The 25,598-nt window shown below is 28.8% G+C and overlaps 1 long non-coding RNA gene across 2 annotated transcripts; it reads left to right on the top strand.

The window, feature by feature from the left end:
- The first annotated feature begins 20,900 nt into the window (after positions 1–20,900).
- Positions 20,901–24,354, top strand: LOC109604149 (uncharacterized). Of its 2 annotated transcripts, XR_007547382.1 has the most exons (5): positions 20,901–20,928; positions 21,401–21,445; positions 21,835–21,879; positions 23,055–23,099; positions 24,310–24,354. It is a non-coding gene; the product is annotated as an uncharacterized LOC109604149 (long non-coding RNA). The 2 variants fall into 2 exon arrangements; XR_007547383.1 differs by lacking the exon at positions 23,055–23,099.
- Positions 24,355–25,598: the final 1,244 nt, after the last annotated feature.

Below are 25,598 nucleotides of genomic sequence, written 5' to 3'. Positions count from 1 at the left end.
ATTAAAAGTAAGTCATCAAAATACTGTAAATTATAAATAACACTGCCTTTATTGTTTCTATATAAGCTAAATTTGAAAATAAAAATTTGAGTTTACAAATGTCAACACTGATTATTTATATGTTATAATTCATTAAATTGGTATCAATCAAAACTTTTAATCATACAACCGAACTATGATATAATCATTTGCCAACAATGTAGCTATATTTAAACAGATGTATAGAAGTCTATTTCAACAATTCCTGTATTATTTATATTCTTAGAAAATATACGTAAAACTATTGTATTTTATTATCTATATTTGTAAGTCAACAAAACCAATAAATTGCAAAGAATACAACAAACTTTATTGTTATTATAGAAACTAGATTTAAAAGTATCCAGTGGACAAGTTAATACTGTCAAAAAATATAGTCCACAATAAATTAATATTCCCAGGAATGATTGAATTAATTGCTAATAATCAAAGTTGACTTAGTCAGCATTTAATAACACCATTGAGCACTAGGTGTGTTCTATAAAAATCTCCATATTATTGTCATACCTAGAAAGAAGAAAAACATATTGTAAATGATGTACAAAATTTCAATTTTTAGTGTGTCTGCAGAACCAACATTCTGAAGTATCCAACTGAAATTAAAACAAGTTATTACCATCTAGCATTACCAGTCCAATTGAAATTAAAACAAGTTAGTAGCATCTAGCATTACCAGTCCATAATAATATTGTCTTCAACATTGATTGACTTAATTTCTATCAATCAAAACTGGTACCGTAAACGTTTAATAGTACCACCGAACCAAGACATAACAATTTAGCAAAGCAAACGTTCCGCCTTGTTGATTGTCGTACCGCAAAAACGCGGGTACGTTCACTGACTGCCACACAAAATATTTATTGGCACGGCAAAAATTCAAATATGAATCCGCCAGGAAACGAACAACAAATTTGACGAACGTGATCAACAATTGATTGTTCAAATTTAATTGTGCCACATCAATATCCATTTTACGTTTGTCTTGAAACGATCAATTAAATTCGTTGTAAACACCTGAAGGGACCGTGACCATAGAGCCGGGGATTTCCCACATTATTCACCCCCACTTGATCGACCAATACGTCTCGCGTAAAAGGAGCAACAAAGTTATTTTCGGTGTTCCATTATCCGGCCAACAATGCACACCTCATTCATATTCCATTGCATCGTTGTACCTTCTGTTCGTTGATTTTGATCGGGAACAGGGCCGCACTTCGTGCAGGTACACGTGTGTTTGGTACCTTTTTTTTTCTCCTTCGAGTGTACGGGTGGAATAAATCAGTACGTCTCGGACGGAATTCGTGGACGTTTACGTCAGTGACTGACTGTTTAGTTTATCTGTACATCATGCTAATTGCAATTATTTGATTATGGAAGGAGAATATTAATTTTTCTTTGTATGCTAATGGTCGGTAGTAATAATTAATTATAACAGTTGCCCGTGGTTGTTAACATTCAAGTGGCGTCCCAAATTGAGTTTTTTTAATCGCTAGTCTTATCCATAAATTATGAGAACGCCAAAAAATACGAGCGATGGCGAAATCATTACGAACAACGTTAGGAAGGTTGTAGACAATGGATGTTTTACATTAATTCCCACAAAAAGGTTTACGGAACGTTATCTCCATCAGCATTGGAAAGATGTTGAGCATATGCACGAAATAAGTAATCAAATTCTGGTTTGAAGACAACACTGACCCTCCAACAAAAACATTTCGTCCAGCCTTTCAAGTGTAAGCCAAACCGAAACAATTAACTAGCCAATTGCCTGCGATTAGTACAACGACAATATTGACAGGTCTTACTTGCCCGTCCATTGTTGTTTCAAGTGGTCGCCATAAAAGCCACTTTACGGGACAAAAACGTACGATACGGATTCTGGTTAAGGTCGTCCCGAGCATCTGCCACCGATGGTGTTCTTCTGAAAAACGGCGCAGCGGGTTGGAGCGATGTGAGCACGGATTTCATTCAAATTTACCACCGAATGTTGAACCCTTTTTTTTTCTTGAGTATATGAGAGTGTTGGCAAAATTTTTACGACCGCCAAAATAAATAACGGTTATATTAACAGGCCGTAAATCCGTGCCCCGTAAAGTATCGTGTTTCGAGGGAATTTTCACACATTTTCTGACCTCTCTCCGTCCTAAAATTATAAACCTTATTTACCCGGACAAGTGTTGTTAATTTCGGGGTACTTTTATGGGACTGATTTTGTCGAGTGGGCGTCACTTCAAAATTGGTAGGTAGTACCGGCCATTACACGGCATCAACTCCACGTATAATTATCGGATTAGGGGAATTTTTATGAAAACATTTCTTATTTATTACCCACCATGTGTGTGTAATTGACCTGTGCAAATATAAAACAATGGTGTGCTCCTTAAAAAATTATGTTAATCTTTACATTGTTTAATCTGCAATACTCAGCAGCCATAAGAATTTTAATATTCGACACGCGCATTCGAAAATAATCGTCTTATAATCATAACTATTGTTTCATTATAATATATACTTCGCACGTGATTCCTTTGGATTCCAGACAGTTCATTATGTTTCTGTTTGGTGTTTTGGAACGAGTTTCTGTTTTTTTTTCCGAAGCTGATACTCAGTGCTCGTTTTACATTTAATGAGGTGTTTTTCGAGCACTTAAAATTAGAGTGTCGATAATGATCTGCGTAAAAAAAGATGGGAACAATTCTTTTGTTGGATATTCTTAGGGAAACTCAAAATGGCTTGTATCCATTGAATTTTGTGAAATAAAAAGTAAATAAAGCAGACAGCACAGTGTTGATTTATGTAACCTTTTCTGAAATATTTAGGAAAACTAACTCTTGGCATATTTCTATAAAGTGTAATAATTTTTATTTATTTATTTATTTATTTATTTCGTAGGCAGTAGTAAATCTTCCCAGAAATAAAATATAATTCTTGACATATTAAATAATCTCTAGCTAAAGTATATCGATACTTCTGGTATATTTCGTGGTAACTAATAATGTCGTCAATTGAACAAAGAGGACGTAACTAGTAACTTACTATATTTAAGTTTTCACACATTAAATCACGTAAAAACTGTGATAGTAGTAACCACAGAAATATCACAAAATTTAAAATTAAACCTTTTTTAAGATATTTCATACAAGAATTTACTTCAAAATTTGTCCAGTGTGTAAAACATTTTCAATTTTCGATGCGTGTATTCCGACAAGAACACCGACGACAAGTTTGAGGTGCTGAAGTTGATGCTGAAGTCGCATCTGATGTCTGCATGATCCAGTAACCTGAACCCCATATATTTTTGTTCAAAGGACGCATCACACACGCAGAAGATATAAACCAATAGATTGATATAATATTCATTTAAATATATTTTTGTATATTTTTTAGATATGTTGTTTTATTGTGGGAACACCTTTAATTAAATATTTAATGAAGTGTCATAAATTAACAACATAGTTTGTCACAAATTATGAAGAAAAATGACATTCTATATACTCTGCTCAAAGAAATTAGCTCATCACACCAATAATAATTCATTATTATTAATAATCTATATATTACAAATTGGAGTGTCTGTAATATTGAAATAACCGTTTTTTACTATATGCATATAAATATAAATACGGTACATACACCAAAATAACATTTTTTACAATTTTTGTCTCCCTGTCTGTCTATCTGTTGATTCCGGCTAATCTCTGAAATGGATGGACCGATTTTGATGGGATTTTTATTGGCAGGTAGCTGATGTAATGAGTAACTTAGGCTACTTTTATTTTAGAAAAATAAAGTAATGTTGCAATGTTCAATTACTGTCGGGCGCCTCCCACCACTTCTCCAACCAACGATTGATTGATAGTTTGATTTGAGTATCTTTTATAATTCCACCGATCCGTACTTCTTATCTTATCTTAATTCAAAATATTTTGTTACATTTTTACTGCTTTCCTTTTTTACCTTTAAGTAATAATTATAAATAATTATAAATTAAGTACATTTGTCGGCTGCAGAATGGCATTACCACCCTAAGGTCGAGTTTCGTTTGCGACCTGAACAAGCGGGCTCGCATAAATTATCCCCAAATTTACATTTATTGTTATTTTAGTAAGTAACAATTTTGTGTGACCATCTCAACGCAATAATTGTAGAACACTTCTGTAAATTTAAAAATTTTTGAGTAGTAGTATAATTATATTATTATAAAATTATTATTTATAAATTTACATCGTATTATATATAATACATTTTGTGCATTTATGTTTGATATTTATAGATGAAATAAAAGAACTAAATATAAACCAAAATTTAAAATATATAAATTTTATTAAATATATATAAAATAATTATAAATAAATATAAAATAATTTAACAATATATATCAGACTGTTTCAAAAAAATCGACAAAGTTGTTTTTTTCTTATTTATATCGAAAATCTTGTTGGAAATGGTAAAAAAATCGTAAATTTTAATTTCCTGTTTAAATAAGACGGGAACGGTGTTTTCTTGGAATTTGAAATTTTTTAACTTTCGTTAAAGATAATATTTCAAAATGACCAAAGCAGATTTTTATAGAAAATTTAACGCTCTACAAAAAATGTCTCTTACAGTTTTTTGATATATTCATTTTTTCAAAAGTTATTTAACATTAAAGTTGGATTGATTTAAAATTTTGACATTTTTCTCATTTTCTGACGCAACCATCAACTTTATGAGAAAATTTTATATGACATTTTTTGAGGAGAATTCAATTTCCTATAATTTATCTCCGAAAAAGTTTTAGAGATTTTTTACAGATCATAAGTTACCTGCTGAAAACTAAAAATTTTATTAAATAAATTATATTTTACTGCTTAAAATTAAGCATTTAATTTAAATAAATAAATTTTTACTAAAAAAAAATGATTGTTTATTATAATCAAAGTAGTATATATCGTTACACTAACAGACTTTTACTACAATTTGGCAATTTGACAATGAAGAGCAATTACAATACTATATATATAGTCGAGTCTGTAACCTCCTTGTAGTCACAATCGTTGTCTCAAATTTAAAAATTTCAAAAAACGATATTGAGCAGGAATTGTAGCACGATTGATACAATGCCCTGGTCTCCTAGTATGATCACCAGTCTCCATATATCGTTGTAACATACGGGAAATGGATGTATGGGATACATCAAATCTTTTGACTTTTCTGCGGTAACTCCCATCTTCTTCCGCTAAACAATCTCTTGAGCAGACTCAGTCTTAAATTTCTAGATTGCCGTTGTAGGTTGACAATTAACGAAATTTGAAAAGAAATTGAGAATGATAAATGAGTTGTACTAAGTTACCAGAACCGGTATATTTTAAATAACAAAAAACTAAACATCTTGTAAAAACGTTTACACACTTTGGTCATATACTAAGGTATTTCAAAATTAATACAAACAATACTATTTACTTTAATAGAAAAATGTATTAATTTCTTGGAACAGAAAAATAATCTAGAAAAAACTAAATTATTACTAAAATATTTTAAAATAATCATATTTATGTAAAATTTCCGTTAAAGCTGTCCATTTTATATTTTATATGAAAAATTGAGTTTTGTGTATTTTTAATGAAATATTGTTTACAAGCAAATAAATGTCTGTGTATTTCTAGAGTTTTAAAAAATTATTTTAATAAATATAAAATTTTAATATCAATAACGAATGCAATTTTACAAAACAAATTTATATTTAATAACATTTCAATTGCACACGATCCATGAAATTGAAATTCAATTGCACATATTACATAGCAACGGAATTATTCATAATATTTATGCGTTATTTTTTGCAGCTTGAAAATTATTTATATTTATTTATATTTTCCTTTTTATTCAATGCAAAATAAATACTAATAACATGGTAGACTTGTAATTTTATTAATGTGGGTACACAGTGAAAATAAATAATTTCCTATTGCAAACAAACAATATTGTAAAAAACCTTGTTTACAGCAATAACATAGGAATATTTTTTTTCATATTTTAGGGTAGTTTGAATAAATTTTCAGCCATCATTTGGTCGTTTTTGAAGCTTTGATCTCTTATTCCCAATTTGTTTATTTATTGGTGAAACTTTTTAACTTGTTTATCCCTTTGATCATCTAGATTTTCTAGGAAGAAAACCAAATGAAGAAAAAATGATTCTTAATTGTCTGACGAGAACTTGAAAATCAAAATTTAATATTTTTGTACGAATATGTCTTAGAATGAATGAGTAATATGATAAGTAAAACAATATTACGAGTCGTGTAAACCAATATCATCATCTTTGTGACATTTGTATTGTCCCAAAACGTTGATAACGACCTCCTGAAATGCTAAGGAAACTGCAATCACACATTCACTAAATACAGTCTTGTTAAACAATATAAAGACTTGAAAGTACTTTAATAAATAAACTACAGGAAAATCTAATTTTTAGTCCAGTTGTCTTAAAATGAATCAATAATAACGTAAGTAAAACGTTGTGACTCGTGTAAACCAATTGTCATTATTTTTCTGACAATTGTCCCAAAAGTTGATAACGACTCCCTCAAATGCTAAGTGAACTGCATTCATAGATTTCATACAAAATTTTTTCATTTTTCAACATTTTATATAGTTTATATGAGTTGAACAAACTTATAAAATATCGTGTTGATCTTTTTATCAGAAAATTTTCAATTTGTATCAGATCTTGGTCTACTTGGGCATGAAACATTTGAAATAGGCTTTCTATATTGATATTGTTTAATCTTAGAAAGAAATACTCAAATGGTGAATGGCCCAGAAGAAAAAAAATCTATATTCCAAAGTTTAAAATTTGTAAACAAGTGTCACATAAAAATAAAAATTATTGACAAGACAATAAACTGTATTTATTAAATTCCCATATAAATAACATTAAAGCCAGAAAATCCTGATCCCATTACAATTTATTTCCCAGTCAAACATGCTTGTGACCCACACACAAAGCCCGAAACACTCAACAATGAACCATCATTGCAAACTATTAATTTGCTTTTAAAGGTGTTTGCTTTCTGAGAAGAGACTCCGAGACCGTTTTGTCCCATTGTCGACTCCAGCAAACAGCATAGAAGCTATTTTTGTGTCGAATGACACAAAAGACCCCGCAGTGAATACGTAGCGCCGCGTTGTAAATTAAGTGGCGAACACAATAAGATCGAAAAAGTAAAGTGACTGGGGGTACTGCTGTACTGCTGGCAACCGGCCCGCTCGTCTGGGTAATACAGAAATGTTTAGCGTGATCTTATGTCCGTTGTTACCTAATTTATTAGCAAACAATAAAAGGAAATGCGAGTAATGGAGCGGCGGCCACAATTTATTTTTGGACCGTCCGATGCCGAGTAGCGCCGCCGCTAATTGATTGTGCAACGCATGTTGTTAACCCCAAAAATGAATTTTCTGCTGCGTTCACGGTTTATCGGCAATCCTTGTGGAAGGTGGGCACCATAAAATATTTGCTCGGTTTGACACTTTTATCTCTGCACTCAGTTTATTTACTGGTGATTTTTTTTCTTGTGTGAACTTATATAAAATATTTTAAAAAAAGTTATTTTATTATCCCGTGACTTTTTGATAGTCTCTTCAAAGTTATGTACATACAAATCGATTTGATAAATGTTGCGCAGTTAAAAAATCTGGTGTATAATTATTGATTTATACATAATAACTCTTATTGGTTTCTATTTATAATTATTTAAGTGACACTATTGTAATAGCATTTAAATTGTTTATGTTTCTGAAAAGACAAACATAGTAATCTAAATCTGTTGCGAAATTTGAATCAAAATAATTTATATTTATTTTTTTTTTTTTCATCATTTGATTATTTAAGTCTTTACAATTATACTATATTTTTTTTCTTTGTCTTGTGTAACGTTAAATGAAATATATTTATAAAAGTTAATTTATTACTCTTTGTCTTCTTGATACTCCCTTCAAAATTTTTTACATTCAATTAGCTGATTTATTTTCATCTTTGGTAAACGTTGCTCAGCCGTAGTTAAAAAATCTGATGTATAATTACATAATCTTTAAGAACATTAATTCTTCAAATAACTCTTATTGGTTTCCATTCATAATTTTTTAAGCGACACTATTATAATAGTATTTCAATTGTTCATGTTTCTGAAAAGACAAACATAGTAATCTAAATCTGTTGCGAAATTTGAATCAATATAATTTATATTTATTTTCTTCATCATTTGATTACTTTTGTTTGTCTTCACAGTTATACCAAAACTATTTTTTTTTCTTTTGTCTTGTGTAAAGTTAAATCAAATATTTTTGTACATACAAATGGTCGATTTATTTTTACTTTTGGTAAATCAAATATTTTTATAAAATTTATTTTTAAAATAATTATTCGACGTATTTTTATGATTCACAAGAAATCTTATGAAAAATATACAATAAAACATTTCCATGTGAAATAAGTACTATTTCAGCTCTTAATTAAATGTTGATTTTGACTAATAAATGGAGACACTATTATAATAGTAATTCAATTGTTGATGTTTCTGAAAAGACAATAAGCTTAGATCAAAATAATTTTACTTATTTTTTCCACCATTTGATTATTTCAGTATTTGTTTGTCTTCACAGTTATACCAATACCATATTTATTATAACAAATATTTTTGTACATACAAATGGACGATTTATTTTCACTTTTGGTAAATCAAATATTTTTATAAAAGTTAATTTATTACTGTGACTTTTTGATACTCTCTTCAAAATTTTGTAAAAACAAATGGTCGATTTATTTTCACACTTAGTAAATGTAATAGAATTTAAATTGTTGATGTTTCTGAAAAGAAAAACCTAGTACTTTTCCTTTGTCTTTAGTGAAATAATTTTTTAGAATAAAATGTAATACAATATCCGATCTGATAATAATAAGGCGTAAGTACACAAATTTATAAAAATAGGCAATCGGCGAGTACCTTGTCTACTTCTACATGTTAGGTAGTATCCTTCATTTTTATTGATGTAAGGTTAAGTATTATTTTGATTGAATATAAAAGAATATATAAAAATATAGGATATTGTATAACTTTTATTAAAAAATAAAGTAATTAAATTTGTAGTGCCCTAAAAAATTATAAGATGGTTCGGCAACTCTACTCATCAGTAAGTTGGCCAAGATTGAAAAAAGTACGACTTTAAATTATCGAATTTGTCAGAGCAGAAACGTATTTTAATTAGTGGGGATAATTGCCAGCGATAAATCGAACGATAATCGAGTTTAAATTGGACAGGCCATTAAATTATGCACATTTAAATTTCAAACGTTCGGATTGAAATTTTTCAATTGTGGAATGCCGCTGGTTATTTCAAGCATGACTTGTATAATGCCCGTATTATATTACCTTCAAAGAATTTTGTTTCAAGCTTTCCGTAATAAAGCACAATGCGGCCTCGCACACAGAACGACAATGAAAAAATATATATAAAGCATTTCAGATACCATCATCTAGACACAAAATAGTTTCTGTTTAAACCATGTAAAACAATTTATGAAAGAGCGGTTTAAGGCAGGTTTTTCCTAAGAAGTGAGTTTGATTAAATTTTTGCTGCTATTTAAAGCCGCAACCATTCCCATTCATTACAGGTGGAATGGATGGAATGCAGGTTGTTCGACCAGATACCATCTCGTGTGTAATTGGGACATTTTGTCGTTCGAGTTTTCCCAATCGTGCTGAATCCGTCCACGAAATGTTTCGACGTGTAATTAGCCAAAAAATCAATTCGAGGAAATTCGTAATAGTTGAGCGACGCAACAGATTGCAGACAGGCTGCAACCAGTCCGTATTTAGTTAATTGCTAATTGTCAGTCGGCGGACCGTCCCACTCATTAAGCACAAACATCAATTACATTATAAACAAAAGTGGTATTTATAAATTTACGAATCGGTGATTCATGTAGTACATACACAGTTTGCATTATGCAAAACGAAAATAAATCTTAGGGACAAGAATTGGCCGTTACTGAAATATTTTAATTGGTCTGGATCTTCTGTAACGCGTCGTTTGTTTTTCAATAGCTGCGGAACGGCTAATTACGGCAAAACAATCAAATGGATATTGGAATTTATTTGTTTAATTACAAACGCGGAATGATTTCCAATCAGTGAGTCATATGAACTGTTTTAAGGTCGCAGGTACACAAACAAATTGATGTAAGTGTAAATATACAATAAAATATTTACGAGTGGTACTATTTTAATTTTTTTTTTAAATGTTGATTAAATACTTATTGGATGTGTTTTTATGACTTCCAAGGAAACTATACAATAAAATATTTCCATACAGCTTAAATATTCCTTAAGTTTGTAATTAAATGTTGATTTTCACTAATAAATAAAGACTTCTTTTATTTTTAAAATAATTATTCAACGTATTGTTATGCTTCTTGAGGAGTATTTTGGAAAATATACATTTCCATTTGGGTTAAATATTTCAGTTCTTAATTAAATGTTGGTTTTGACAATAAATGGCGACTTTTTTATTTTTAAAATATTTATTGGACTACCAAAATATCTTTTGCAAAATATACAATAAAACATTTCCATGTGGATAAAATATTTTTTCAGTTTTTAATTAAATGTTCATTTTGACTAATAAATAACGACTTTCTTTATTTTTAAGATAATTTTTGTACATGTTTTATGCCTCACAAGAAATCTTCTGGAAAATATACAATAAAACATTTTCATGTGGATTAAATATTTTTTCAGTTCTTAATTAAATGTTGATTTTGACTAATAAATAACAATTTCCTTAATTTTTAAAATAATTATTGAACGTGCTTTTATAACACTCGAGAAATCTTCTGGAAAATATACAATATTATTTCAGTTCTTAATTAAATGTTGATTTGGATTAATAAATGACGACATTTTTATTTTTAAAATATTTATTGGACGCGTTTTTATAGGTCCCAAGAAATCTGGAAAATATACAGTAAAGCATTTTCATGTGGTTAAATATTATTCCACTTCATAATTAAAGGTTGATTTTGACTAATAAATAGTAATTTCTTTAATTTTTAAAATAATTATTGGACGTGTTTTTATAACACTCAAGAAATCTTCTGAAAAATATACAATATTATTTCATTTCTTAATTAAATGTTGATTTGTATTAATAAATGGCGATTTTTTATTTTTAAAATATTTACTGGACGTGTTTTTATGGGTCCCAAGAAATCTTCTGGAAAATATACAGTAAAACATTTTCATGTTGATTTTGACTAATAAATAGCAATTTCCTTAATTTTTAGAATAATTATTGGACGTGTTTTTATAAAACTCAAGAAATTTTCTGGAAAATATACAATAAAACATTTCCATGTGAAATAAATATTATTTCAGTTCTTAATTAAATGTTGATTTTGACTAATAAATAGTAATTTTTTTAATTTTTAAAATAATTATTGGGCGTGTTTTTATAACACTCAAGAAATCTTATGGAAAATATACAATATTATTTCATTTCTTAATTAAATGTTGATTTGTATTAATAAATGGCGATTTTTTTATTTTTAAAATATTTATTGCACGTGTTTTTATAGGTCCCAATAAATCTTTTGGAAAATATACAGTAAAACATTTTCATGTGGTTAAATACTATTCCCGTTCATAATTAAAGGTTGATTTTGACTAATAAATAGCAATTTCTTTAATTTTTAAAATAATTATTGGACGTGTTTTTATAACACTCAAGAAATCTTCTGGAAAATATACAATAAAACATTTCGATGTGGAGTAAATATTATTTCAGTTCTTAATTAAATGTTGATTTGCATTAATAAATGGCGACTTTTTTATTTTTAAAATATTTATTGGACGTGTTTTTATGGGTCCCAAGAAATCATTTTCATGTGGTTAAATACTACTCCCGTTCATAATTAAAGGTTGATTTTCTTAGCAATTTCTTTAATTTTTAAAATAATTATTGGAGGTGTTTTTATAACACTCAAGAAATCTTCTGGAAAATATACAATATTATTTCAGTTTTTAATTAAATGTTGATTTGGATTAATAAATGGCGACTTTTTTATTTTTAAAATATTTATTGGACGTGTTTTTATGGGTCCCAAGAAATCTTCTGGAAAATATACAGTAAAACATTTTCATGTGGTTAAATACTATTTGAGTTCATAATTAAAAGTTGATTTTGACTAATAAATAGCAATTTCCTTAATTTTCAAAATAATTATTGGACGTATTTTTATGACTCATAAGAAATCTTCTGAAAAAAATATACAATAAAACATTTCCGTTTCTATTTGCCCATCATTGAATTTTCTTTTTAAATGAGGTTACAGTTATCTGTAATTTGTACATTATTAATGTTACACTAATGCAATTAAACTAAGATGTTCAGCAATAATCCAGGTTAGACTGTCTATATTTACAGTACCTCAAATTGGGGCCAACTTATTTATACAATATGCATGTGGATTTATATGTCATAGATAAATTAATAGTAAACAAGGCGCGAATAATTCGTGCAGACTAAAACTGCATAACATCTAACAAGCTTAGACACGTTCGTTACAGTTGACGTTGCTCGCAACGAAATCGTTATCTTCAACGTGTAAATCCGTAATAACATCGCGGCAAGGAGTAACGGGGGCTGCACGACCATCTCGCATTACCGACGTTGGGGAAATCACATGTGCACCCGATACCCCATTAAAAGCGTTCCGTGGCGAAACACCAAACCAGAGCCTTCGATTCTTGGAACCGGGTGCCAGAAGTGTGCGTTCGGGAATTGGCGCCTTCCCGGAACGATGATCCGCAGCCACGGAATAAACAATGATCGTCTGCGAAGTCGAGTGTAAAAGACACCACACGGGCACAATGGACGGGCTGCCGGGTCCAACAATGGAACGGTGGGGTGCCACTCGAAAAGGTACTAGGCGAACAGGTACTTGAAAAAGCACGTTGCACCACCTCCCCACACACCCCCGACCGTGGCCGACGAGATTCCTGGGAAACCGGTGCAGTGCGGGGATGATAAGATTATCTCGTTTTTAGGGTGCTTCTGCCTCTCTGGAGTGTTTTTTTTTTTATTACACGTTCTGGGCCAAATCGAATAAAAAGTGTTCCGAGTATTTTCGGTACGGGATTTACGACAGACGAAATTTATCATCATCGATTTGCAGCGATGCGTTCAATTAATTTTATTCGGAACACATAATTAATTTCGATTGTGTTGATTAAAATTTAATTAAAACGGATTCATTCATTCGTAGAACGATGGAAAATTAAAAACGTGAAACAATAAATACATCAAAACGTTTCATTACAAAACCACAACTTTCAGCGACTGTTCTGTGTGTGTGTGTGTTTTTTCAACCGGTTTAACGTGGGTTGAAAGACAAACGTATCATTAGAATAATTTCCTAAAAATATTTTTAATGGTTTTTAAAATCTTATATAACACAACATTTTAATTTCAAATGTATTAAAAACACGTTTCCGATTAATGAATAACGTTTCCATTGCATCCAATCCGAGAAATTAAAATACAATTTGAGGTATCAATTATTTATGGGAATATTTTTACAACCACATAGTATCTACTTTAAAACAACTATTTATCCAATATTGTTAAATAATGGAGCTATTATACAATTAGATCTATTTAATAAGGAATATCCAAGTTAATAATGAGGACATTACCCACTTGGATACAATTATTGTATATGTATGGGACAAATTTGAATACCAAATTGGTTATATAAATTTAAAATTTTGTTTGTCATAAAAATTAGTGGGAGGAAATCAGTACAGAAATCTGCATTACCATTTCTAGGCAATTGACAGATAGATGACAGTATGAATGTATGTGAATAATGTATAATAAAAGCAATAAATAATGCAATCACTATTTTTTTAATATTCTGTGGTGTTCAGAAAAAAATAAATTAGACATTTTATAAAATATTTCATAAAATAATTTAACTCAAATTTTGTCCGGTTGGATTAAAATGTATATTTCTTTTTTCACACGACGTATGATTGGTTGGCCAAAGAGATATTCAAATGTATATAATTTTTCTGCCAGTAAGTAAGTAAGTAATAGTAAGAATTAATTCTTAGTAAAATTTATATTATTTTATTGAATAACTAACTCTCTTTCAGTACGAAAGAAACATTGCACTAAATAATAATTAATTTGAAAAATCAAAGCCTAAATATTGCTGATGTCGCTATAGGTTACAACAAATATGAAATAAGCTACACATTTAAAAATTCAATAAAAAAGCTATATATACTTAGAAGGGTCTTTTTTATATAATTGGAAAAACACATATGTTTCAATAAATTCCATGAACATAAAAAACAATGAATTACAATATGTAATTTTGCATATTTTAATTGTCGATAAGAGATAAGTGTACATTATTATAAGAATTTTATAAATGGTAAAATATTTTTGCTCTAACTCTTTAATTTAATGTGAACTGTTAAAATAACACTATATGTATTAATGTTGTTTTATACAGTATTATAAAAACTATGTTCTTGTTCTATAAAATTTTAATTTTTAAATCTGTTATTTAATTTATCATAATATCCTCTTTGTTTTATAATTTTGACCCATTTAGGAGGTCCAAAATCAATCATTTTTCGAATATACAAGTCTATAGTCCTTCAAGCTTCTTAAACTGCTGTGATGTTGAATTTTGTTATACACGTGATCCTCTATGTTTCCTATAGGGTTGATATCTGGAAATTAGAACGAACAAGACAAAACATTGATCCTTTAGTCTTTTAACCAATCTGTCACAATTTTGGATTTGTCTTTGCAATCGATTTCATGTTGAAACATTTATTAAGTGCATCATATTTTCAGTAAAAGCAAGATAAATTGTTAATATATACATAATACATAAATCAGTCTAAGGGGATATAACAAACTTTTTGTATAGTTTTGTCCATGTAGGCTGTTTAATATCATTTTTTTATAAATTAATTTTAGACTTGTCACTAAAAACTACTTATTCCGACAGTTCTGTAGTTCTGTTAATGTGATCATAAGCAAGTCAAAATTGTACTTTCATAAAACCAGGATTTTTCTTGTACATACAGTACTGTATGTCTAGGGCAAAAGAAACCCCCTTCCACTAACCATGTTCTCACAGTCCTTGAATTAATTTCAGCATGTTCCATCTTCTCCAGGTTAACTTTAATTTCAGTTGACGATGAGATTGGATTATTTTTTTTTTTGACATGCGAATTATCTTATTATCGAGTTTTCTTCGAACTTAGACAAATTGTTTCCTAGCTACTACTTGATCTCTAAATTTATTAATAATACGAAAAACTATCGTCTTATTTAGCTTTAAACTCTTAGCTATATATTTTTGTTTGTCTCGGTCTTAATAATGATGAATTATAATTTTTTTTACAGTTTCACTTCGTTTATAAAGTAAAAAGTCGCTGTAATATTGTTAATTGAAAAATAAAAAAGTACACAAATTTTAAAGAATAAAATTAGATTGACACAATTCAAAAAGTACAGCTCACATTTTATAGCTGCTTTAATTATGGCCTCTACTGTATGTGTAAATTATTTAATAAATAAATATTTTTTAGATGTATGATATTCCTATAACTATTTAATTTATAGTTTCAATGGAATAACTGTGAATAGAAAACGGAGAAATTATTTTCATTAAAATAATTTGATTGCATTGATTGGTTATGAACCCTATAGTTAAATTCGCATATAATGGCAATATGATGATTTAATATGGTACAGAGATAATTGTTGAAAATAAATATAAGACGAATACAAAAATAATTAAATTCATGCTCCTTATTTTGTCCTTATGTTGTCAAAAACATATAATAAATAAAATTCGATAAAATAAACCAGAAAAAACTAGTATTAACACACACATCTGCTTTCTGGCTCAGGAAAATTACATTTTTATCACGACTCGTGGGCGTCAAATAACACATCCGGCTTTCACTGCATTTCGATAAATGAAGCCCATCACAAATCACCAGTTAAATGAGTTAAATGTCGGGAGCCAAAAAATAAAATGTTCATTAAACAATCAAAATTAAATTGTTCCCCCTTAATTAGTTGCAACACATGGAATTATGATATAAAACTGTTCGGCTGTATTTCATTTAATTAATGACCGTCATAAACGTAATTAGCGAGGACAAATGTGTCAGTTAATTAGTTGCAAGCCCGCCCACATGAGTTGATTTTTTTTTTGTCATTTTCGTACGCCAAAATAATAATAAAAAATACAATAGCCGACCCCAGACGTCCTTGCGGCAAAAACGGATGTTTGATATTCGGCTGTAATTATTTTTGTTCAGTTTCCCGTACGCAAATGTTTACATCTCGAACAATGGTAAAGAACAACAACCTGTTAATTGTACGGGGTCAACTGTTCGCCGAATCCACGAATTTTCACGGTAACCATAACGAAAAAATATTATCTCATTTCTAATTGCCATTACAGTTATTATAGGCCGACATTTCGTATTTTTATGCTCGCACTTGTTAGGAGTAATTGAGTTGTCGCCTTGTCGTCGTTTTTTTCCCCATCCATCCATTCTTTCTCAAATCCTCAATTCTCGGAAGCACGGACGATAACAGTTAGTCGAGCGGTGCGAGAGAGTCGAGGCAATTTAATATGAACGACAATTTAAAAATATCCGAAGCAGTATCAGTAGCTGGCTTCCGTGCCGTAATAACTCCTTTATGTTTTAATTAGCCTGCTAATATTACTTCATTCTTGGAAGCTGCGCCGATGTGTTTACGATGGCCGTAATGAAATTGTTTCGGGAAGCTGGGAGCGGTGATTACACTTTATCTGGTCGCGTGGATGAGTGTAATTGGGCTTTCAGGTCCGTGTTTTAATCCGGCCGTTTTAATTTGAAAGTCGGCGTGAGCTCTTGGAAGGTGAATAAAAACGCAATTATATGCATACATATTTATGCACAATGGTGGACCATACTTATAGCAACTTATTAAAATATACACAACCAAACTTATATGGATTCACTTAGTGTTTACGAGAAACGGTATTTCATTGGCAAAATAGTATTTTTAAAATAAAAAACTGTTTATCTCAACCAATTTTACTACAAAACAATATACAAAATTATTCAATCAAATTTTATATAGAGCAAATAACAAAAATTCGAATTTCTTAGAAAATAAATTTTATGGTAAAATAGATTTTGAGAAATAATAAAAGGTTTTCAGTGTTGCCACCAGCAACAATGCAAGCACGAATTCGACGTGGCATGCTTTCTATTAAATTATTAATGTCTTGACTGACTGAATGACTAGCTCTAATTCTTCTTTTAATATTATCCCGCACACTTCCGGTATGTAGAGGAACATCCTGAATAAATTGGAAAAAGTCTTACTACAGGTTGTAGCACTAAATCCACATACCTTTGGCAGGTTGGTGATTGTCTAATGAGGATCATTTCGCCAATATCCAATTGTCCAGTTTTTTTGCTCCAAACACAAACTTAAGCGGCCAACTCTATTTTGTGTTGATAGTTGTGGAACCCTTAACTGTCTTTTACTAATAACACATGTAGCTAACTCAAGTCACGTTTGAAGCTCGGGATGGGATATTGTGGGATTTCTTTTTGTTATTTGAGCTAAAAAGCAGTCCAGGCCTTTTGTGATGGTTCCTTCAAGACTTCTGATGGGGTTCCCAATTCCAGAAACCTTGAATAGGTTTTTGAAACTATGCCCTGTATAACCCCATTAGGCATTTTAAATAAAATTTGCAAAAATAAGTAAGTTAGCTTCACTATTACTATACAGAGGAACAGTGAAACTAATACTGCAGGAACAAATCTTACCACACATTAAAAAAAAATTTGCTTTTTATTTATTTTATTTTCATGAAAAACAATTTTTTCTTGTGAATATTAAGTGATTCCATGTAAGTTTGGTTGTGTGTATATTTAAGATATGGGCTGTTCTACTTAAATTGGATACCAATTCCTATATATTCCGTATAATGTTTATTGTTTTCTCTGTTACTGTTGAGTCTACAATGCAACTGATCAATCTAATTTAATTCTTTAAAAAATTACGTACTTTTTTAATATTTAACTGACAAAATTATAGCAATTTTTTACATTATGGTCTTTCACTGCTCTCGAAAATGCTGCTTATTGCTCTCCATATTTAAAAGGGCACCAACCAAAAACTACTGCGTAGAATTAATTGGAATTTTTCACACACAAGCCTTGCTATATGAGCTCTCAATGGATATAAAAATTATACCGCTTAAGAGTGAAGTTGAAGGAAAAAAACGAAACTACTTTCCGAACAATCCAATATAAGAGAAATGATAATTCAGTGTTGCCAACTCCGAGAAAAACAAAAGTTTACTGCTAAATAAATCAGTCGTTTCGCGTATTTTAAAAAATCTAGAGATATTGGTCAAGTGGTAGCCACGAAAAATTGTCTGACTACGAAAAACTTTAAAGGAAATCGATAACTGGATAGTTCGAACGCCAAAGAATAATCCAATCTTATCATCAACTAAAATTAAATCCTGCCTAGAGGAAATGGGACTTGCTGAAATTAATTCAAGGACTGTGAGAAGATGGTTAATGAATGGGGGTTTGTTTGACCCCAGACCTACAAGAAAAATACTGATTTCTACTAAAAAGGTGAAAATCCAATTTTGACGTTTTTAGGATCATTCACTGAACCGGAAAGGAGAGAGGCGAGTAGTTTTTAGTGATTAATTTTAATGTATAAAAATATGATGGTTCCGCTTATGATAAACAACCCACAATGACAAAACTACACAAAAAATTTGTTATACCCGCAGTAAAACGTGCTATGGGCATTCTTTAATTCATCTGAGGTGAGCCTCCTTACACTTATTTATATACAGGAATAGTTTAAACAACAATTTGCTTCCATATATTGAAGAAATTATGCTCTTAATAAATGTCTTTCAACATGAAAACGATCCAAAAACACAAATCTAAAATTGGTTAAAAGTCTTATGCATCGATGTTTTGTCATGTCTGTCCAAATCTCCAGACATAGGGAATCACGTTTATCAATAAATTCATAAAAATTTTACAAATTTAAATAAACTTATCACGTCAATTGAAGAAGCTTGAAGGAATATAGACTTGTCGTATATTCGAAAAATGGTCGAATTTTTGCCTCCCAGATGGGTGAAAATTATAAAACAAAAAGGATATTATACGAATGTAGTATTTTTTATAATACTGTATAAAATTATATCAAATCAATATTAGCACAGTCACATTAAATAAAAGTTATGGCTGAAATAATTAACATTTTACAAAGTTGTTATAATAATGTCCACTACTGTATATCCAGTTTTATTATGAAATGCATTCTCTTATCCGTAATTAAAATATGTAAAATTACATGTTGTAATTAATTGTTTTTCATGTTCATAGAATTTATTTAAACGTTTGAGTTTTTCACACACGTACAGCGTTGCCAATGTTACATATAATCCGTGCACCCAAAACGTCGTAAATTCATAAAATTAAAATGGTCAAAGTAATAGTCAAACATTACGAAAACACAATAAAAATGACGATATATAAATTTCTGTGAATTTCTATTTTTTATATTTTAATCAGTTTTATTTGTGCTGATTTGGATGCCCAGACTGTAGGCCGTGTGCAAAAAATAGTCGAGCGCCCTATGCAACAAATCCGTCACTAACACAAGAAAATGTTATGAAAATAAGTGAAAAAAGATGCATCAGAGAAGGTGAGAATTAATACATAATTATAAACATACATAATAATAACACAATAATGTTCGTACATATGCCTTAAAAGTCGTAACAAACTACACAGAAAATATGAGTTATTATTCATATTAAATTGCGGAGAAATTCATGATTGATTTTGATAAATTATTATGTTATATTTATATATTAAGTTATAGCCTAAAATTGGTAATAAATATATAAATGGTAAATTATAAGTGTTAAACAAGTCAATCAAATTGTTAATTAATACTGTGAATTTGCCAAGTGTCAAAAGGTCATTGCACTTGACACTGTTGGTTTATTGAATAAGATGTTCTAAGAATTTTGTCGTAAATTAATGCAAATAGAGACAAAGTATTGTTCAGCGAATAATTATTGTTAATAAGAAAACTGAATCATTTATTTGTTGAATTTTGATAAATCAAAAAGTCCTAATCTGGCAGATGTTTAAGTGAAGGTTATATTTTAGATATAACAAGTTTTGTGAAAAAGTGTCTTGTTGTACAGTGTGTATTTGTGTTCGATACATCTCTGTAACTTTTTTTTAACTCTATCTAATGACAAAAACTAGACAATTAGAAAATGTATATAAGATATACATTTTTTTTAAATCACTTCATCATCTGACACATGTAACAATTTTAGTGAGGAGACAACTTGATTGAGGCACTTTTTATTAAAATGAAATTACAACATTTGGTCGACTAAAGTAATTAAAATATAGAATAGAATGTGAAATGTATATTAAATTTTATAATCAGATTTGTGCCTTTTAAAATATATTTAAAAGTTTGATCCATACTGAATTTTGAAGGATGCTAAATCATTTCTAATAAACATGTTCAAAAGACCTAGAATGATATTTCAGAACTAATAATAAACTTGTTCTTATGCAGAGATAATTAAATGTATTTTTTCTTAATGTATTGAAGGTTTAAATAGTTCTCAGGGACCATCTAATTTAATTTTACATTAATTAACAAAAAACATTTGTTTTTTCTTTAAAGATATGCGGAAACATGTGGAACATAATCTAGTGGCTGATCAAACTGATGAACATTTAGGTAAGTTATTGCTATTAGGATTTTGTTAGGCATTTTTGCACATCCGAAATTATGTGTACGCATTATGATAACTCATTTAAATAGGTTAGGTTAGGTTCAGACATTTTATATGTATAAATTTTAATTGTTTTGATTGTATTTTCACTAATAGCTTTTTATATTGATTATAATTATAAAAAATCTACAGAGTACAATTTTTTACAATACATATTTAATGGAATAAATATAAACTATTTGATGAATTTTTACACTTTGGTTCATACTAAACATTGGAGGATGGTAAATCATTCAAACAGAATGTGTTGAGAAGCACAAGTATCATATTTTAAAACTAATAATTATCTGATACTTAACGAGACAATTAAATGTATTTTTTCTATAGCTTTTTAAAGTATTAAAAGTTTAAATAGTTCTCTGGGTCACTTACTTTAATTTTACTTTAATTAACAAAAGATGTTTGTTTTGTTCAAAGATACGAGAAAACATCCAGTGGCTGATTAAATTGATGAACATTAAGGTAAGTTATTGTCATATTAGAATTTTGCTAGGCATTTTTGCACGTCCAAAATAATGCACACATAATTATTAACGATAATCGAAATGCCAACATAACATATCATAAAATTAACTTAATTTTTCAGTAAGAAATTCAGACCTAAATATTTGTTTAATAAATAAAAATTTTAATTGTTTTAGAGTATAAGTAGTCTAAGTTTACTAAAAGTTTTTTATGTTGACTCTAATAATATAACATCTATAAAGTACCATTTTCTAGAGTTTCAAATTTCTTCTAAATTATAAATTGTAAATTCTATAATATAATATATATTTAAAGTTTAAATAGTTCTCTGGGCCACCTAATTTAATTTTACTTTAATTAACAAAAGATATTTGTTTTGTTCAAAGATATGAGAAACCATCCAGTGGCTGATTAAATTGACGAACATTAAGGTAAGTTATTGTCTTATTAGGATTTTACTAGGCATTTTTGCACGTCCAAAATAATGCTCACATAATTATTAAGGGTAATCGAAATGCCAACATTAAATATCATAAAATTAACTTAAATTTTCAGTAAGAAGTTCTAAGTACGCATTATGATAACATATTTAATTAAGTTCGTGAGGATATTGATGATAAGTTTGAAAGATAAATTTCAGACATAAATATTTGTTTAATAAATAAAAATTTTAATTGTTTTAGAGTATAAGTAGTCTAATTTTACTAAAAGTTTTTTATGTTGACTCTAATAATATAACATCTATAAAGTACCATTTTCTAGAGTTTTAGATCTTTTCTAAATTATAATATGTTAATTCTGTAATACAATATTTAATGGAGTGAATAACTATTTGATGAAATTTTAAAATTAATAATAGCCTTATTTTTATTACGAGACTGTTAAATGTAATTTTTCTATTCCTTCTTACTGTATTAAACGTTTAAATAGTTTTCTGGCCCACCTAATTGAATTTTACTTTAATTAATAAAAGATATTTGTTTTTTTCAAATATATGAGAAACTAACCAGTGGCTGATTAAATTGATGAACATTTAGGTAAGTTATTGTCTTATTAAGATTTTACTAGGCATTTTTGCACGTCCAAAATAATGCACACATAATTATTAAGGGTAATCGAAATGCCAACATAAAATATCATAAAATTAACTTAAATTTTCAGTAAGAAGTTCTAAGTACGCATTATGATGACATATTTAATTAAGTTATTGAGGACATTGAGGTAAGTTTGAAAGATAAATTTCAGACATAAATATTTGTTTAATAAATAAAAATTTTAATTCTTTTAGAGTATAAGTAGTCTAATTTTACTAAAAGTGTTTTATGTTGACTCTAATAATATAACATCTACAAAGTACCATTTTCTAGAATTTTAGATTTTTCTAAATTATAATATGTAAATTCTATAATACAATATACAAATATATTTAATAGAGTAAATAACTGTTTGATGAAATTTTAAAACAAATAATAGCCTTATTTTTATTACGAGACTGTTAAATGTAATTTTTCTATTCCTTCTTAATGTATTACAAGTTTAAATAGTTCTCTGGGCCACCTAATTTAATTTTACTTTAATTAACAAAAGATATTTGTTTTGTTCAAAGATATGAGAAACCATCCAGTGGCTGATTAAATTGACGAACATTAAGGTAAGTTATTGTCTTATTAGGATTTTACTAGGCATTTTTGCACGTCCAAAATAATGCTCACATAATTATTAAGGGTAATCGAAATGCCAACATTAAATATCATAAAATTAACTTAAATTTTCAGTAAGAAGTTCTAAGTACGCATTATGATAACATATTTAATTAAGTTCGTGAGGATATTGATGATAAGTTTGAAAGATAAATTTCAGACATAAATATTTGTTTAATAAATAAAAATTTTAATTGTTTTAGAGTATAAGTAGTCTAATTTTACTAAAAGTTTTTTATGTTGACTCTAATAATATAACATCTATAAAGTACCATTTTCTAGAGTTTTAGATCTTTTCTAAATTATAATATGTTAATTCTGTAATACAATATTTAATGGAGTGAATAACTATTTGATGAAATTTTAAAATTAATAATAGCCTTATTTTTATTACGAGACTGTTAAATGTATTTTTTCTATTCCTTCTTACTGTATTAAACGTTTAAATAGTTTTCTGGCCCACCTAATTGAATTTTACTTTAATTAATAAAAGATATTTGTTTTTTTCAAATATATGAGAAACTAACCAGTGGCTGATTAAATTGATGAACATTTAGGTAAGTTATTGTCTTATTAAGATTTTACTAGGCATTTTTGCACGTCCAAAATAATGCACACATAATTATTAAGGGTAATCGAAATGCCAACATAAAATATCATAAAATTAACTTAAAATTTCAGTAAGAAGTTTTAAGTACGCAGTATGATAACATAATTAATTAAGTTCTTGAGGATATTGATGGTAAGTTTGAAAGATAAATTTCAGACATATAAATATTTGTTTAATAAATAAAAATTTTAATTCTTTTAGAGTACAAGTAGTCTAAGTTTACTAAAAGTTTTTTATGTTACTCTAATAATATAACATCTACAAAGTACCATTTTCTATAGTTTGAGATTTTGTCTAAATTATAATATGTAAATTCTATAATACAATATACAAATATATTTAATAGAGTAAATAACTGTTTGATGAAATTTTAAAACAAATAATAGCCTTATTTTTATTACGAGACTGTTAAATGTAATTTTTCTATTATTACGAGACTGTTAAATGTAATTTTTCTATTCCTTCTTAATGTATTACAAGTTTAAATAGTTCTCTGGGCCACCTAATTTAATTTTACTTTAATTAACAAAAGATATTTGTTTTGTTCAAAGATATGAGAAACCATCCAGTGGCTGATTAAATTGACGAACATTAAGGTAAGTTATTGTCTTATTAGGATTTTACTAGGCATTTTTGCACGTCCAAAATAATGCTCACATAATTATTAAGGGTAATCGAAATGCCAACATTAAATATCATAAAATTAACTTAAAATTTCAGTAAGAAGTTTTAAGTACGCAGTATGATAACATAATTAATTAAGTTCTTGAGGATATTGATGGTAAGTTTGAAAGATAAATTTCAAGAGATTTAAATATTTGTTTAATAAATAAAAATTTTAATTTTTTTACAGTATAAGTAGTCTAATTTTACTAAAAGTTTTTTATGATGACTCTAATAATATAACATCTACAAAGTACCATTTTATAGAATTTTAGATTTTTTCGTAATTATAATATGTAAATTCTATAATATAATATACATTTAATGGAATAAATAACTATTTGACGAAATTTTAAAACTAATAATAGCCTTATTCTTATTACGAGACTGTTAAATGTATATTTTCTATTCCTTCTTAATGTATTACAAGTTTAAATAGTTCTCTGGGCCACCTAATTTAATTTTACTTTAATTAACAAAAGATATTTGTTTTGTTCAAAGATATGAGAAACCATCCAGTGGCTGATTTAATTGATGAACATTTAGGTAAGTTATTGTCTTATTAGGATTATACTAGGCATTTTTGCACGTCCACACATAATTATTAAGTGTAATCGAAATGTCAATATAAAATTAACTTTGATTTTCATTAAGAACTTCTAAATACACACTATGGTAACATAGATTCTGTACGATATTTACTGTTTGGAATCCAATTAAGGAAAATACACATTAATTCGTGCCGGGACAAAAACCCAACGAAATCCATTATCATCCACCCGATCATAGTTCGTGTAAACATCTCGTGTGGACGTTGTTCTTTTCACGTTTCTGGTGCAGCTCGCGACGGCCAAAGCCAACAAACGTCCGCATAAATTTGAATAAACGAACCGGGACACTAAACTGAAAGACAAACGAAGAAGCGTACGGGGCACGTAGGAATTTAAATATTTGCTCGGGGCCGCGCTCCGGACCGTTCCTCGACGGTGCGAACGGCCTTGGGTGTGACCTTGTCACTGACTCCGCTTGCATAGGTGATATGTGCGGTGTGACTCCTCTCGAATAAAACTTTCTTTACCGGTTTCCGTCGAGAATTTCGGACGCGCGGTGGCGGCCCACGCACCCGCGGTTTTCTCGCTCGTGTGACACCTTTATTTTTTGTTCTTTTTGTTCGTGG

This window comes from Aethina tumida, chromosome 2 (assembly GCF_024364675.1).
Source record: "Aethina tumida isolate Nest 87 chromosome 2, icAetTumi1.1, whole genome shotgun sequence".
NCBI lineage: Eukaryota > Metazoa > Arthropoda > Insecta > Coleoptera > Nitidulidae > Aethina > Aethina tumida.
This window is presented reverse-complemented; position numbering and strand designations above follow the sequence as displayed.